General features: G+C 41.8%; 1 pseudogene; it reads right to left on the bottom strand.

The window, feature by feature from the left end:
- Positions 1–14,643: 14,643 nt before the first annotated feature.
- On the bottom strand, positions 14,644–15,568 carry LOC143399227 (mitochondrial import receptor subunit TOM40B pseudogene; annotated as a pseudogene).
- Positions 15,569–15,882: the final 314 nt, after the last annotated feature.

Here is a 15,882-nt window from a genome sequence, read left to right as displayed (position 1 = left end):
CAGAACTTCTTTCTCCTCTTTAGTATATACTGATCGACCTTTCCCCATCCCGCCCTCCCCTCTATTCTTCCCAGACTCTGGTAACTACCATTATATTCTCCTGTGAGATCAACTGTTTTTATATTCCACATATGTATGAGAGAGATCATGTATTTGTCTTTCTGTGCCTCACTTATATCACTTAAATCCTTAGATTTCCAGTTCCCTTCATGTTGCAAATGATAAACTTTCCTTGTTGATGGCTGAATAGTATTCCATTATGCATATGTACCACATTTTCTTTAATTAGGTATATATGATAGTAGAATGCATTTGATTCATTGCACACAATTGCAGCACAACTTTTCATTTCTGTGATGTAGCATCATACCATATGTGCAGTCATACATGTACCTAGGGTAATGATGACCATCTCATTCCACCATCTTTTCTGCCCACATACTCCCTCCCAACCCCTCCCTCTCCTTTGCCCCATCAAAGTTCCTCCCATTTTCACATGGCCTCCCCTGCCCCCACCATCATGGATCATTATCCACTTATCAGAACATTCAACCTTTGATTTTTTTGGGGGGGGTTGGGGATTGTCATACTTTGCTTAGCATGATATTCTCCAATTCAATCCATTTACCTGCAAATGCCATGATTTATTCTCTTTTAATGCTGAGTAATATTCCGTTGTGTATATTATCACAGTTTCTTTATCCATTCATCCACTGAAGGGCACCTAGGTTGGTTCCACAGTTTAGCTATTGTGAATTAAGCTGCTGTAAACATTGATGTGGCTGCATTACTATACTATGCTGATTTTAAGTCCTTTGGGTATAGACTGAGGAGTGGGATAGCTGGGTCAAATGGTGGTTTCATTTCAAGTTTTCTAAGGAATCTTCATACTGCTTTCCAGATTGGTTGCACCAATTTGCAGTCCCACCACCAATGTATGAGTGTGCCTTTTCTCCCACATCCTTGCTGACATTTACTGTCTATTCTTTAATTGCCATTCTGACTAAAGTGAGATGAAATCTTAGAGTAGTTTTGATCTGCATTTCTCTAATTACTACAAATGTTGAATGTTTTTCATATATTTATTGATCAATTGTATATCTTCTGAGAAGTTCTGTTCAGTTCCTTAGCTCATTTATTGATTGGGTTGTTTGTTTTGGTGTTAAGTTTTTCGAGTTCTTTATATATCTTGGAGATTAGTGCTATATCAGATGTGCATGTGGCAAAAATTTGCTCCCATTCTATAGGCTCTCTGTTCCCCTCACTGATTGTTTCTTTTGTTCAGAAGAAGCTTTTTAGTTTAAATCCATCCCATTTATTGATTCTTGATTTTATTTCTTGCACTTTAGGAATCTTGTTAAGGAAGTAGGGGCCTAATCCGACGTGATGAAGATTTGGGCCTACTTTTTCCTCTATTAGGCGCAGGGTCTCTGGACTAATTCCTAGGTCTTTGATCCACTTTGAGTTGAGTTTTGTGTAGGGTGAGAGATAGGGATTTATTTTCATTTTGCTACGCATGGATTTCCAGTTCTCCCAGCACCAATTGTTGAAGAGGCTATCTTTTTTTCAATATGTTTTTGGTGCCTTTGTCTAGTATGGGATAACTGTATTTATGTGGTTTTGTCTCTGTTTCTTCTATTCTGTACCATTGGTCTACATGTCTATTTTGGTGCCAATACCATGCCAGTTTTGTTACTATAGCTTTGTAGTATAGTTTAAGGTCTGATATTGTGATGCCTCCTGCTTCATTCTTCTTGCTTAGGATTGCTTTGGCTATTCTGGGTCTCTGATTTTTTCCAAATGAGTTTCATGATTTTTCTTTTCTATTTCTATAAGGACATTTTCTTTATTCCATTCATCAGTTGATGGATATTTACAAGTGTCCATACCTTGGATACTGTGAATCATGCTGCAATGAACATTGGAGTGCAGTTGTCTCTTCATATACTTATTCTATTTCTTTTGGATATATATCTAGGAGTAGGATAGCTGGACCATATGGTAGTTCTATTTTTAACTTTGGGGAGCCTCCATATGGTTTTTTATAATGGTGGCATTCATTTACATCCTCAGCACAGTGGGCACCAGCCCTTTTTGTCTTTAGTCTTCTTCATAGTGTCGATTTTTACTAGAGTGTGGTGGGGTGGGGAGATAGCTTAATGTGGTTTCTATTTGCATTTCCCTGATGGTTAGTGATATCTAGTGTTTTTTTTTTTTTTTCATATATGTATTGGCCATTTGTATGTCTTTTTTTTCCCCAGATGGGGATGGGTGTTGCCACGTTGCCCAGACTGATCTTGAACTCTTTGTTTGGTGCATTATAGTTGTACGTAATGATAGAACTTGTTACATATCCATACATGCATACTATAGATATAAAACAGTATGATTTGGCCAACATCACTCTGTATGTTATCTTCTCAGAAATCTTTTAGGTCTGTTGCTTTTTGGTGTGTGTGTGTGTGTGCTGGGAATTGAATCCAGGTTGCTTAACCACTGAGCCACATCCCCAGTGCTTTTATTTATAGATAAGTTCTTACTAAGTTGCTTAGGGCCTTGCTACATTGCTGAGGTTGGTTTTGAACTTGTAATCCTCCTGCCTCAACCTCCCGAGCTGCTGGGATTACAGGTGTGCATGGCTTGTGCCCATTTTTAAATATATTTTTCCTATTAGGCTTTGGAATTCCTTATATATTCAGGATGTCAACTCCTTGTCCGATGAATAGTTTGCAAATATTTTATTTCATTCTGTAGGTTGACTGTTCACTCTATTGGTTATTTCTTTTGCTGTGCAGAAATTTCTTTGTTTGATGTAATCCCATTTGTCTGTTCTTGCTTTTGTGTTTTTGCTTTTGAAGTCATGCCCAGAAAATCCTTCCACATTCCTATATCCCGAAGCATTTCCTGTATGTTCTCTTCTAGTAGTAATATGTGAGGACTTGGGCTTTTGATTGAGTCTTGAATCCATTTTGTATTGAGTTTTATAACTGAGATAAGGGTCTAATTCCATTCTTCTCTGTGGCTATCTAGTTTTCTAGCACCATTTATTGAAAAGAATGTCCTTCCTCCAATGCACATTCTTGGCTCCTTTGTTAAAAATCAGTAGTCTTTAGATATGTGGGTTTACTTCTAGGCTCTATTCTATTCCCCTGGTCTGTGTGTATGTAGCCAGTACCATGCCATTCTGATTACTACAGCTTTGTAGTATATTTTGAAGTCCAATGTGTAATGCTTCCTGCTTCATTCTTTTTGTTCAAGGTAGCTTTGTCTATCCAGAGACTTCTTGGGGTCTGAAGTAATTTTACCACTGACTTCTACTTTTGAGAACGACTGCTTTACAGCCACATCATGGTCATCAGTGGAACAGTATTTGTCTTTTAGAGAAGAATATTGTGTGCTTGGGTCCTGCCCTGTTACTACGAGCTGACATTTACTGAGGACTTACCATATATGAGACACACTTATCCTGTGCTCTTCCTGTGTGCCATCATTGACCTTCTCAATAGCTAGATGCTATCCTCCCCATGTCCAGACCTGAGTCTCTCCAAAGCCCATGCCCTTCCCGCGCCCCTGAAGTCCAATATTTTTAGCAGTTTTCTACATCTTGGATTCTTCATAGTTGGGTTCCTTAAAGATCCTTAACAATACGACCATAAAGAAAACACAGGGCAGGAGTGGGGTGGGGTGTGTCATCAACCAAATGCCTTTAGGAAACGTTCAGTACAACTCCATCCCACCCTTGGTAAATGAAATTCTTTCCTTTTTTAGAATTTGGGTCATAGTCTATCAGAAACTCGCTTCTACCTTTACATGAGTAAAAGCAAGCAAAGCAGTCATGCTTCTTGTTAGGTTCATTATGGTGACACAATGTCTGTCCTACTAGCCTCCCAGGTTGTCCTTCTTTTTGCCACTAAATACATTTTTTTTAGGATGGCCCCACTTGGCAAGATACCACATACGTGTTATGTCAGTGTACTTAAAAAATGGGTAATTCATTTGTTAAATGAATATGGCAATTATTAATTTCAATTTATCCTGTTTATTGGGAACAGCTGTTCATTAACATTTATTTAACTGCTAATTTTAGAGCCAAACTAATTACCTCAAACACACAGCGCTGTGGTATCCTGAATAGAGAAGGCTGGAACTGCCCTGAGTGCCAGGATATAAAAATAGCTGGCTCTCCAAGGTGCAGTTTTGCAGGTGGCCAGGTGGGGGCGCTCCTCAATTGGCTTTCAGACCGTATGCTGCAAAGGGTCCATCAGGACCGAAATGCTACAAGGAAGGCCAGAATGACAAATTGTCCCCAGGGACTGAGTGGGAATAAAAATGAATGAAATGGGAAGGTGTAAGTACTCACACATCCTTATTAGTCCATCTTTGTTTTTTTCACTGTTGATCAACACATAGTTATGAGAATCGTTGTGGTGAGACTCTGTGATAAATAGCCATCAACCCTCAACCTGAGATCTCAGAAGGTTCCTGAGGTTTGGTGGGAGTATAGCAAATAGGAGAACATAGTGTTGGAAGCGGGTAGGCCGACGGGGGAGTTGAGGAGGTGAGAGTTGGAACTATTTCTCAGAGGAGCCAATTTTTGTCATTTGTGACCATGAGCCCCAAATGGCTAGATCTTCTAATTTTTCAAGGGAAACCAGGTATGTAGATTTAACGAAATTTCCAAAATCTTAGATATTCATTCAAGTTTTAAAATAATACTGTGTGGACCAACAAAATACATCTGTGGTTTGAGAGCTTCCAGTTCCCAGCTTCTAAGTCAAAATCTTTTCCTCTTTAGCTAATAGAGGGCTGGTGAGTAGACTGTTTTTGAGGGACAAAATTTTGACTTTTTTGGTTTGCAATCATTTCTTTGGTTCATAAGATTTTCTCTCTCCCTAAACTGAATTTTAAGCAAAAATTCTTTACCTTCTCATGCTTTAAAAATTTTTTTTTTTTTTTCAGTGAAAGAGCTGGGTTTTGTTTCCTTTGAAGTGTGTCTTTTTTAAAAATAATTTGTTTTAGTTGTCAATGGACCTTTATTTTATTTATTTGTGTGTGGTGGTGAGGGTAGAACCCAGTGCCTCACACATGCTAGGCAAGTGCTCTACCATTGACTCACAACCCCAGCCCTGTGAAGTGTAACTTTTATGATTCACAATTTTAACATGACTTTATGCAAGAAACACAAAACTTACAGGGAACATTGAAATAGTAATTTTTATGTAGTGGTGATTTTACTTTAATTTTTTCTTTTATGGAAAAATCACATTTTCCACGGACTAGAAGGCATCAGACTTCAATGTGTAAAAGGATCACCTGGGATCCTTGTCAAAATGTATATCTCCAGACCCTGAGAGTCTGACCCTAAATGATTGGCATCTGGTGGAAGGCACTGATACAGAGGGTCCCTGGAACACAATTTGAGAATTTATACTAGATACTTTTTTTGACATTCTGCATTTGTTTCTGTCTCCTTCTACTTCTTCATATTTCCCTAACACAGGGACTGGAAAGCTAAAAACCATGTTTTCCTGACTCCTTGGCTATTAGGATTCTGGATGCAATTTAGGTTCTGGCAAGGAGAAGCCATTGAGATTTTGAAGACACAGGCCATTTTTTTCCCCCTGAGGTTTTGTGCAACCCATATATGTGAATGTTGGCAGCGACTGGCTCTGTGTTCTCTGTTCGTTCTTTAGCTTCATGGTGTGGGGAAGCTGTGGTCCCAGCAAGGGTGGTAGTCATAGCAACAGCAATAGCTTGGCACTACTAGGCAGAAATAGTTCTTGAGCTCTGGATTGTGGCCGTGGTAGTATACAGCCTGAGAGTCACAACCTGTTTCAGCCACATTGACAAAGTTCTTCTGTTTTAACAAACAACCTCAAAATCTTTCTTGGTTTCTAGTTTACGTGACGCCCTCTGTGGATTGCCTGTGGACTGTGCTTTTGTTTCCTTACTAGGATCTGGACAGAAAGAATGGCCATCATCTCATTTTCTTGCTGGGTCCCATGCCAGAGGGGTGGAGAGGTCTAGGAAGGAATGTGCTGGCAATTGAATTCTCTGGTCTGGAAGCAAAGTATGTCACCTACTTTAAAAGAATGTCATCTACTCTAACAGATATCAGTGTCCAAGACTCTTTACATGTCTCACCCAACCAAAAAGGGACTAGGAAATGTTCCCAGAAGGTGGAGAACTGGAAATATTTGGTGAAGAGTATTTGATTCCCATAGAAGCCTAGAGGCAGCCTCTTTTTAAAAATATTTTTTTAGTTATAGATGATACAATACCTGTGTGTGTATATATTTTTATGTGGGTGTGAGTATGGAGCCCAGTGCCTCATACATGCTAGGCAAGTGCTCTACCATGGAGCTACAACCCCAGCCCTAGAGGCAGCCTTTTAAATTCCATTCAGCTAACTTTTCCACTGATTTTTTTTTTTTTTTTTTTTCAGTTTCACTTCTTTCTATATAAAACCTCAGTCTTCCCAGGATACAGATAGTGGCTTTTGTTTCCTGGCTAAACTTTGACCAGTAAATATGATCTCATATCTATACTGTATATAGATCTTGGATTTGTATTAACTGACACAGTATTTAAAATAGTTCTTTGAAAATGAGCAATCATGAGGCAGTTCACCCATGCAGGCTCCACCTTCATCCTCTTCATTAGTGAAATGTTATCCTCTGTGTTCCTATAACTATGCAGTGTTCACCACCTAAATCCTGCACTTCTGTTTGCCGTCCTTCAGCCGTCAGTTAGATCCATTCATCCCTTGAGATCACCCACAGAGAAGCTCCACAAGAAGTTACACAGGTAATAGTCTCACTCCTGCTGGCTGGTCAGCAGAATATTATAGTTTGAGGGTGACTTCTAGAGCTTGGTCATCAGATCTCGGCTCTATTGTCTCCTAGAAGTATGGCTCCAGGGAAAGTTATTAACCTTGCCACATGTCTTTTTTTCTTCATCTGTAAAAAGGAGATAATATTTTCTAATACAGTCTCCTTGAGCACAAAGCTTTTAGGGTGGTAACTGGAACACCATCAAGAAAGTGTTAGTTTAGTATTTCCCAAAGTGTGAGATGTAACTGGTCCCATAGATGTTTATTGTGGCACACAGCCTACCATTAGATAGCATTTTTCAGACAGGCATGTCCCATTCAATTTTCGCTTAATCTTTCAAGGACAAAGTTTCTTTTAACACCTCCTTTACACTAACAGGAATCTGAATGACTTAGGTGTGAGAATCCCTGCTCTAATCCATTAGCAAATTTCTACTTTCACTGTTTGTTCCCCAATTGCCATAGTTATATAGCCTCCTCAATGAGAAGCTTATTTATTCCCATCCAAAATAGACTGGATTTGTGGTTTTCCTACCAAAGAGGGTTCAACCATGTGAATGTCAGTCTAGAAGCTTGTTTGGAGGCTGGTTTTGCTAATGGGCTTTGCTGAATTGTACCAGCCAGACAAATTCACTTCGTTGGCTTCCCTCAAAGCTCAGTTTACCCTCCCCTTTCCTATTTCTGCTCATGGTGCCTCCATTTTGCCGGGTAGTATTCATACATCAGATGTTTGGGAGTGGGCTATCTGGAGAACTGAGAGAGAGAGCTGGATCTCAAACAGTGGTGTAGCTGTCCCTCAGGCTCACTGTGGGGCTAGGTGGGCAGGAGCTGGCAACTTGATCAACTCGGCTACAACCAGACTGGATGAGCTCCCTGTCCTGGTAGACATATATCCTTCTTCTCTGATGTCATTCCCTCTTTTACATCTGCTAGGCTGTGATTCTTCACTTCTTCACCAATCCAATTTCTACTCCATAAAACCCAGTAAACCTGTCTTGAGCCACATTGGCAAATTATGGTTCTTAGTCATTTTGGTTTTCCACCAGTATTGAGTCCTCATTGCTAAATAAACCTTTGCTCAATGAAAACAGGAACACACCTTCTTTTGTTGCCTTGAACAGCCTAGGTGACTTTTTCCTAACATTTATGGATGTGTCTCGTCTTCAAAACTAGATTGGATATTGCCAAGGGCAGGAAGATCCAGACTTTATGCTCATTTGTCTAATCTTCATGGTTTTGTCCATAGACCCTTAAACAATACTGCCTGTGTTTTTTTTTTTTTTGGTTTGGGTTTTTGGCACACTCTGGGGTGAGTCTAGGGATGGAGCTATCTGACCATAGATTATATAGAGATATGTATATAAATCTATCTATGTGCCCCCAACTTTTCCTCATGATGATATTTGGAATCCTTGGAATCTCCTAGGAAGGAGGGAGGATTGGATGGTGGATGACTCTGGCAAATAGCCTCTGCTCCACCTGTCCCCGTGCTCTCATCCATGTACTGGCTCTCATTTTTAGGTCATTTTCTATATCTCCTCAAAACTCTTTTGTCAGGGTAGCTCCAGCTCTTCTGATAATATTTGGCACCTTGTGTTTTATTATAAAGTCATGGTCCTTTTCTTTCCTTAGCCTGGACATTCCTTGCCCTCCCCAACTGCCTTTGATCATGATTGCATTCCCAGAGCTTGGTGTGGTTCCTGGCATGTAGCAGTCATTGACTAGATAGTGTTTGGAAGAAGGAATGCATCCCTATTATATCAACTCTTATCTGCAGTTTTATTAGTTAATAACTGTAATTTAGCATTACCACTATTGCAGCTTGGATTATAACTTGAGTATATTGGATCAAGTCAAAGACTGAGGATGGTGGGGAAGGTGGAGTAGGAAATCTTCAAATAATGATAGTATTGAAGATTACTATAATCTAAATTACAAGTTTTTATTTTTACTAAATTTTATCCAATACTGAAGATGACTTCAATTGGGGTGGGAATGTGGAGTCCCCTGGGAGCCTTCCCAGGGCTCCAGCCAACATTTAAATACTCTACTTTAACTGTGAGGAAGGACCAAGCAACCCAAAGACGGCATAAGGCTGCCGTAAGTACTTCCAAACTAGAACAGTTTTCTGAGATCAGAGTGACTTCAGGAAATGTGGTTTTCAAAGTCTATTTCCTTTTTAATTTTAGCTCTAAGCTACTACTAGGACTTGTACTTATGGTGATAGTTCTACCTTTAACCCCATGCCCCACACTGTACACAGCAGAGAGACGCAAAGAATGAATTGCCATGTCAGGACTGGGTTTTTGCATTATGCTGGACTGATATATAGACTTCAGTTGTATTTTTTTGAAGGAAATAATGTGCAGGCATGTGTATGTCCATGGTCAATTACAAAGCTTGGGTCTGTGTGTTAACCTCAGGAGGCTTCTAATCGGTTTTTCCTACACGTGGGACTCGAGGCAAGTTGTTGGAAGGGAAGACTCCTCTGGTGCAGAGCTGAGCATTGTGCTTGTGGTGTAGTGGAGTCTGGATTGTGACAGGGAGGCACCGCATAAGAGCACCCATTTCCCTCTAGAGCAGGGGACACCCACACCCAGCATCCAGGCTGACAATGATATAAAGGGTAGTCCATGGGTGGCCTTGATATTCTTAGGAATCTTTCCTCAGATACCTTGGGCCTGTGTTTTGGAGTTCCCAGTTCCATCTCTCCCATGATGCCCTCATCAGGATTTTACCTGAAAGAAAACTATTTTTAAAAAATTATTATTATCTGCCTGTATCATCTCTTGTGGCTAGAGTGATAGCTTTTTTTTTTAAATCATGCTAATTAAAGCAATAACAATAGCTGTCATTTATTGGCCATTTGCTACGTTCTGGTAAGTTGCTAAGGGCTTTATGTGCATTATCTCATTTATTCACAAAAATCCCATTGTCATAGATATCTTTTGTTTTGGGGAGAGTGCCCTTGTATATATCTTCTTGTGACTCTTGTATGGAGGAATTAGATAGTGCTCTACCTCCAGGGGCGCCTCACTTTCCCTCTCTCTGTCTCCCTGATCAGCCAATCAGACTCTTGTGTTGGATTATTTGGGCCTGATCCAGGACATGAAAGGGCAGAGACGGGGGTGGTAGAAGCCATCGTGTGGCTGACAGCAGTGCCTGGACAGATGTCTTTCTGCCCAGCCTCAGAGCACTTGCAGCTCCTGCTGGTTTTCCATGTGTGCTATAGATTTCCATGCTTCTGTGGATTCTACTGAGATGTTCCTTCACTTGACCTCTGTAGCTTGAAGCAAAGTATCCTATCGCATGGATGAACCATAGCTACTATTATCCCTATTTTGAAGGAAAGGAGACTGAAACGCTGATAAATTAAGTAACTTGACCAAGATGGCACAGGATCACATTGCAGGGCTGGGACTCAACCCCACACAGATGTCAGACACCACAATCTGTTCCTCCCACTGGCTTCTGCCAAGTCAAAGGACAACCAGCTCTGCTTGCCTGGCCCATTTGATGTGCTACCATGTCCCAAGAAAGACAATGGAATGACATTTTCTTCAGAAAAGACACATGATTATATTTCTTTATTTAAAAGATCTGAGCTGTCTTGAATTTTCTTGACTCAGGCTGCTCTATTAGATTGTTCTTTAATCTTCTTTGCTCCCCTTTTAATGCACCAAAGGATTGCAAACTCATGAGTGATTTTTAATTGAGCACGTTTTTTTTTTGTTTCTTGAAATCTAAAGCTCCAATTAAAAAAAAAAATACCCAACTGCATAAAACTTCATCACTTGAGCTCTAAGAGAGGAAGCGGCCATAAAACGGTGACACAGTGGAGATGAATTACATGCGTTTATCAGTAAATGGTGCTGTGTATGCTAATGGACTGCAGCCTGGGAACTCAAGGCTTGGCTACAGCAGGCTGGTTAAAAGCTCAATTCATTAATGGGAACCTGTGAAGGATGGACTTGCAGTGTCGAGTGCCTGCTGCAGGTCCCACAAGAGCAGCTGGTATGAGCCTTTGCCTTTGACAAGAGATCTGCGGAATTGTGTTGGGGGTGGGCAACAGCTGGGATCGAGTGGAGACTTTCAGAAAAACTGGACCCAACCAAGACATGGGAACCTGAGATAAGCACAGGTAAAGTTCCCAGGATGTATCAATTACTATACTAAGATATATACACACACATGTATGTGCATATATACATATATACATTCCTCCCCATGTATATGTATATACACATATACATGTACATATGTTTATATGGATAGGAACATTTATATGGATATCCACATTTATCTATATGGATATGGATACATATGAAAAATTTCATATGTACACATATATAATGTTGTAATTTAATCCTCCAGGAGTACTACACATGATATATGTAGTATTTGCACTACTTCTATAGGTGGGGAAATTGGGATTCAGATAAGTCAGTTGGTGAAGGTTATATAGGGAGGAATAACTAGGGCACAAACCCATTTCTCACTACTGCATTCTATCTTAAGAGCTTGGCAGGCTGCTTTATTTTTATTTTTTGGTATTAAGGTCGAACCCAGAGGTGTGTTACAACTGAGCCATATCCCCAGCCCTTTTTATTTGGGACAGGACCTCACTTAGTAGCTGAGGCTGGCCTTGAACTTGTGATCCTCCTGCCTTAGCCTCCCAAATTGCTGGGATTACATGGTGTGCCACCATGCTCAGCTAGGCTGCCTTACCATGCTGGACTTGTTTTGGAGCTCGGGGATCTCTAATAGTCAAAGGATTCATAAGTATGGGTTTTAAAAGTGGACAGGCCTTGTGTTAAGTCTCTTCCTCTCACTACTTCGATGTCATCTGACAGACAACCTCCCTGAGCATGGGTTGGTTTGTTACATAGAGGTTTTATTTTATTTTTATTTTTAATTTTTTTTTCAGAATTTTTTAAAGATGGACATAATACCTCTATTTTCTTTATTATGTGGTGCTGAGGATAGAACCCAGTGCCTTACACATGCTAGGCGAGTGCTCTACCACTGAGCCTCAGCCCCCAGCCCTACACAGTTTTAATTGGTTATCATGAGACATAATAAGATCATAACAATATGGCACAAGGACAGTCAACACTCCATCAATGGTTATTGATATTAGTATAATTTTTTGGGGGGGTGTACTGGGGATTGAACTCAGGGGCACTTGTCCCCTGAGCTACATCCCCAGCTCTACTTTGTGTTTTATTTAGAGAGAGGGCACCTTGCCATTACTGAGGCTGGCTTTGAACTCACGATCCTGCTGCCTCAGCCTCTGGAGTGGCTGGGATTACAGGGATGCACCATTTCTCCCAGCTTGTATGATTATTTTGTACTCATTTTTCCTTTTAGGATCACCCATTTCTTATGTTTCTTTTTTAAATTTTAATTTAAAAAAATGACAGCAGAATGCATTACAATTCTTATTACACATATACAGCACAATTTTTCATCTCTGGTGGTATATAAAGTATGTTCACACTAATTTGTGTTCATACATGTACTTTGGATAATGATGTCATTCCACCATCACATTCTACCATCCTTGCTAACCCCCCGCCCCCTTCCTTCCCCTCCCATCCCTCTGCCCTATCTAGAGTTCGTCTATTCCTCCCATGCTCCCCGTCCCTACCCCACTATGAATTGGCCTCCTTATATCAGAGAAAACATTTGGCATTTGTTTTTTTGGGATTGGCTAACTTCACTTAGCATTATCTTCTCCAACATCATCCATTTACCTGCAAATGCCATGATTTTATGCTCTTTTATTGTTGAGTAATATTCCATTGTGTATATATGCCACACTTTTTTTAATCCGTTCATCTACTGAGGGGCATCTAGGTTGGTTCCACAGTTTAGCTATTGTGAATTGTGCTGCTATAAACATTGATGTGGCTGTGTCCCTGTAGTATGCTGTTTTTAAGTCCTTTGGGTATAGACCGAGGATTGGGATAGCTGGGCCAAATGGTGGTTTCATTCCCAGTTTTCCAAGGAATCTTCATGCTGCTTTCCATATTGGCTGCACCAATTTGCAGTCCCACCAGCAGTATATGAGTGTTCCTATTTCCCCACATCCTCACCAACACTTATTGTTGCTTGTATTCTTAATAGCTAGCATTCTGACAGGAATGAGATGAAATCTTAGTTTTGATTTGCATTTTGCTGATTGCTAGAGATGATGAACATTTTGTCATGTATTTGTTGATTGATTGTATATCTTCTTAGAAGTGTTTGTTCAGGTCCTTGGCCCATTTATTGATTGGGTTATTTGTTTTTTTTGGTGTTCAACTTTTTTTCTCACTTTTTCCAGATTTGTTTTTTATTCATTAGAGATGCAAAGTAGTAGCTCACAGGCTCTTATAATAGTATTCCTGAGATTGATGACATCTATCATCTTAGCACTATAACTTCTCCAGACTAAGAGTCTTGCTCACTTTTGTTCCTTGGCTCTTTCTTGCCTCTCCACTTGGCTAATTCCTTGAATTTTTCATTTCCCTTGAAGTTATGGTCATTCACAGTTTTGTGTCCCTGATTTAGGATCTATCTGGGCTCTGAGGTTATGTGCAACTTCTGTTCTTGCTCATTCCTCAATAAGTCAGTTTGCCAGAAGGAGGATACTTTGTACCACAGAACAACCCACCCATCTTCTAGAACTTGCTCTAGAAGGCCCAAACCCTCAGACTCTACACAGTTGAAGTTCTGGCCAGGTCTGGGGCTTCCTTCACACTTGGCCCTCAGAATTCAGGAGAAACTGGGCATTGTGAGAAGATAGTATCAGACAGACACCCCTTTGGGGACTTTTGACAAATTTTGACAAATTTTGATACCAGAGCAGGATTTTCTCTAAAGTTCAGACTAAGCTTCACTGAGGGTCAATTCAGGGGGTCAGGGCCTCAGGACAAGACTTCTAGCTGTCTTATTTCCTTCCTCTTCCCTGGTAACCCCACTACTTCCTTCAAAGGTTTCTATATGCAAAGTTGCTGGGCCTGTTGGTTGAACTCTGGAGCATTAACAACGCATACTGGTACCAAATCCAGTGCATACAGGGACTATCTGCTATGATGCCACTGCTCCAGGAGGTCTGCAGCTGAGCCCCAGCCTGGCCTCCTTCCCAGCCCACCTGGGACACACTGGACTGAAAAGGGGAAATTGCTAGGACAAGGAGAAAGGGAGTTCAGTGATTATAATGAAAGACTAAAGCAATAAATGCCTCTTCATGTGATCATTGGAGGTACTCAGGGGTGACCATGGGGATAAAGTTGTCCTTTGAATGCATAGAAGATGAAGAAGAGGAAGCCTCAGGCTAAGAGGTAAAACTCTGGGAATGGGTAGGTCCCACTTTTCGATGCCCAAAATTTAGCCCTTCAGCCCTACTTTCTCAGCCTTGGGAGACTCTGGGATGGGGAAACAGGATGGGAAATCTAATCCCATGCAGACTTTTCTGCTCTGGAGAGGAAGGAGTGAGGGGCTTTAATCCAGAGGAAAACAAAGACGGAAGTGAAGGGGGGAGTTCAACCAGACATATTCCTTAATCTTCTCCCTTAGTCCAGAGCAACAAGAGTGTGGGGAAGATGATACTGGGGCTGGTGGCAGAAGTGGGAGCCTCAAACCACTGCCTTATCAGCTGACCCAGTGGCAGCACCAGTTTTGAGAAGGGTATGGTCCTGTTCCCCACTCTGCTCCTAGGACCTAGAGGTCACCCATCGAGGTGGGCTCTGGAGAGGAGCCTAGTCTCTGGCCCTAGGACACCTGACTCAGAGGTTCTAGCTGTGGGTGCTGGCTCTGGGACAACCTCAGCCTACAGTGATGCTGAAGCCACAATGGAATCTGTTGCGCGAGTGATTAAGGAAGACTCCAAGGGCCAAGGTGACGGGAAGCGGGGGCATCTTCTTCTCCAGCACAGCACCTATGCACCAATTACTCTCCACCAAGCCTCTAAACACCATGTTGGCCTGGGGCAAAGTCAGGTGGTAAGCAAAAGAGAAGGTTGTGTCTTGCAGCCTTGTGTGTGCCTCAAACTCCATTCCAACCTGAACCTGTTCATTTGCCCTGTGGTAATAGCTTGCATGGGCCCCACCAGATCCCACATTCCATGTAGCTACCCAGTGTACTGCCGAGTACTTCCCAGCCAGAGTCAAGATGGCTCCCTCTTCGCCTGGCCGCCAGTGATAAACTAGCTCTCCTCCCAGCACCAGTCGATGAGTGAGGCTCTGCAGAAAGTGAGCGGCCATGATCACCGATTCCGCAATCAGGTCAGGATTTCCTAGGGTCAGAGTGGCTGTGTAGTCATCTCGATACTCGCCATCAAACTGCCGTGTCAGGAACTTGGCCTTGTTGTGTCTGGAAGACAGCCTTAGCTTGGAGCCGCTCTGCCAACAGAAGTAGGACCTGGGTGTTGAGACTTCTGCTGCTGTCCATATCCCCTACCACAGTGGGAAACACCTCTGTGGGGCTGAGCTGCCAATCCCCTGCGTAGGCTGCATGGAGGTGCTAGCCTGGCAAGCCCAGGGCACTCATGTGCACAGTGTGAGCCACCTGGAAATGGCTGCTCAGAACCTTGTTGACAGTGAGCTTCACTCCCTCCATCTGTGCTGGGAATACATCTTTGCATAGCTGGTGTAGCACATCGAAGCTCCCAGGGTTGGGTAGAGGTTCCTCTTGGCAGGGGCTCTGATGGGGCAAAGTCCCCATCGGTGCCAGGCCCAAAGTATTACCCATTTTAGTCCAGAGGACAGGGAGGGGCTGGGGTTAGCCTGGGAAAGGACTCTGGCTTCCTCTACCCCCCATGGGCCCCAACCCCCATCATCAGGCTCCCCAGTCTCAGAAACTTCCACATGATCGAATGCTAGTCCATCTCAGACCATCCTGCTGTCCCTTTCCCCCGGCTGATATTTTAACTTTTTGAGTTCTTTATATACCCTAGAGATTAGTGCTCTATCTTATGTGTGAGGGATAAAATCTTGCTCCCAGGATGTAGGCTCTCTATTCACCTCACAGATGGTTTCTTTTGCCAAGAAGAAACTTTTTAGTTT

Source organism: Callospermophilus lateralis, chromosome 5 (genome assembly GCF_048772815.1).
Source record: "Callospermophilus lateralis isolate mCalLat2 chromosome 5, mCalLat2.hap1, whole genome shotgun sequence".
Taxonomy (NCBI): Eukaryota; Metazoa; Chordata; class Mammalia; order Rodentia; family Sciuridae; genus Callospermophilus; species Callospermophilus lateralis.
This window is presented reverse-complemented; position numbering and strand designations above follow the sequence as displayed.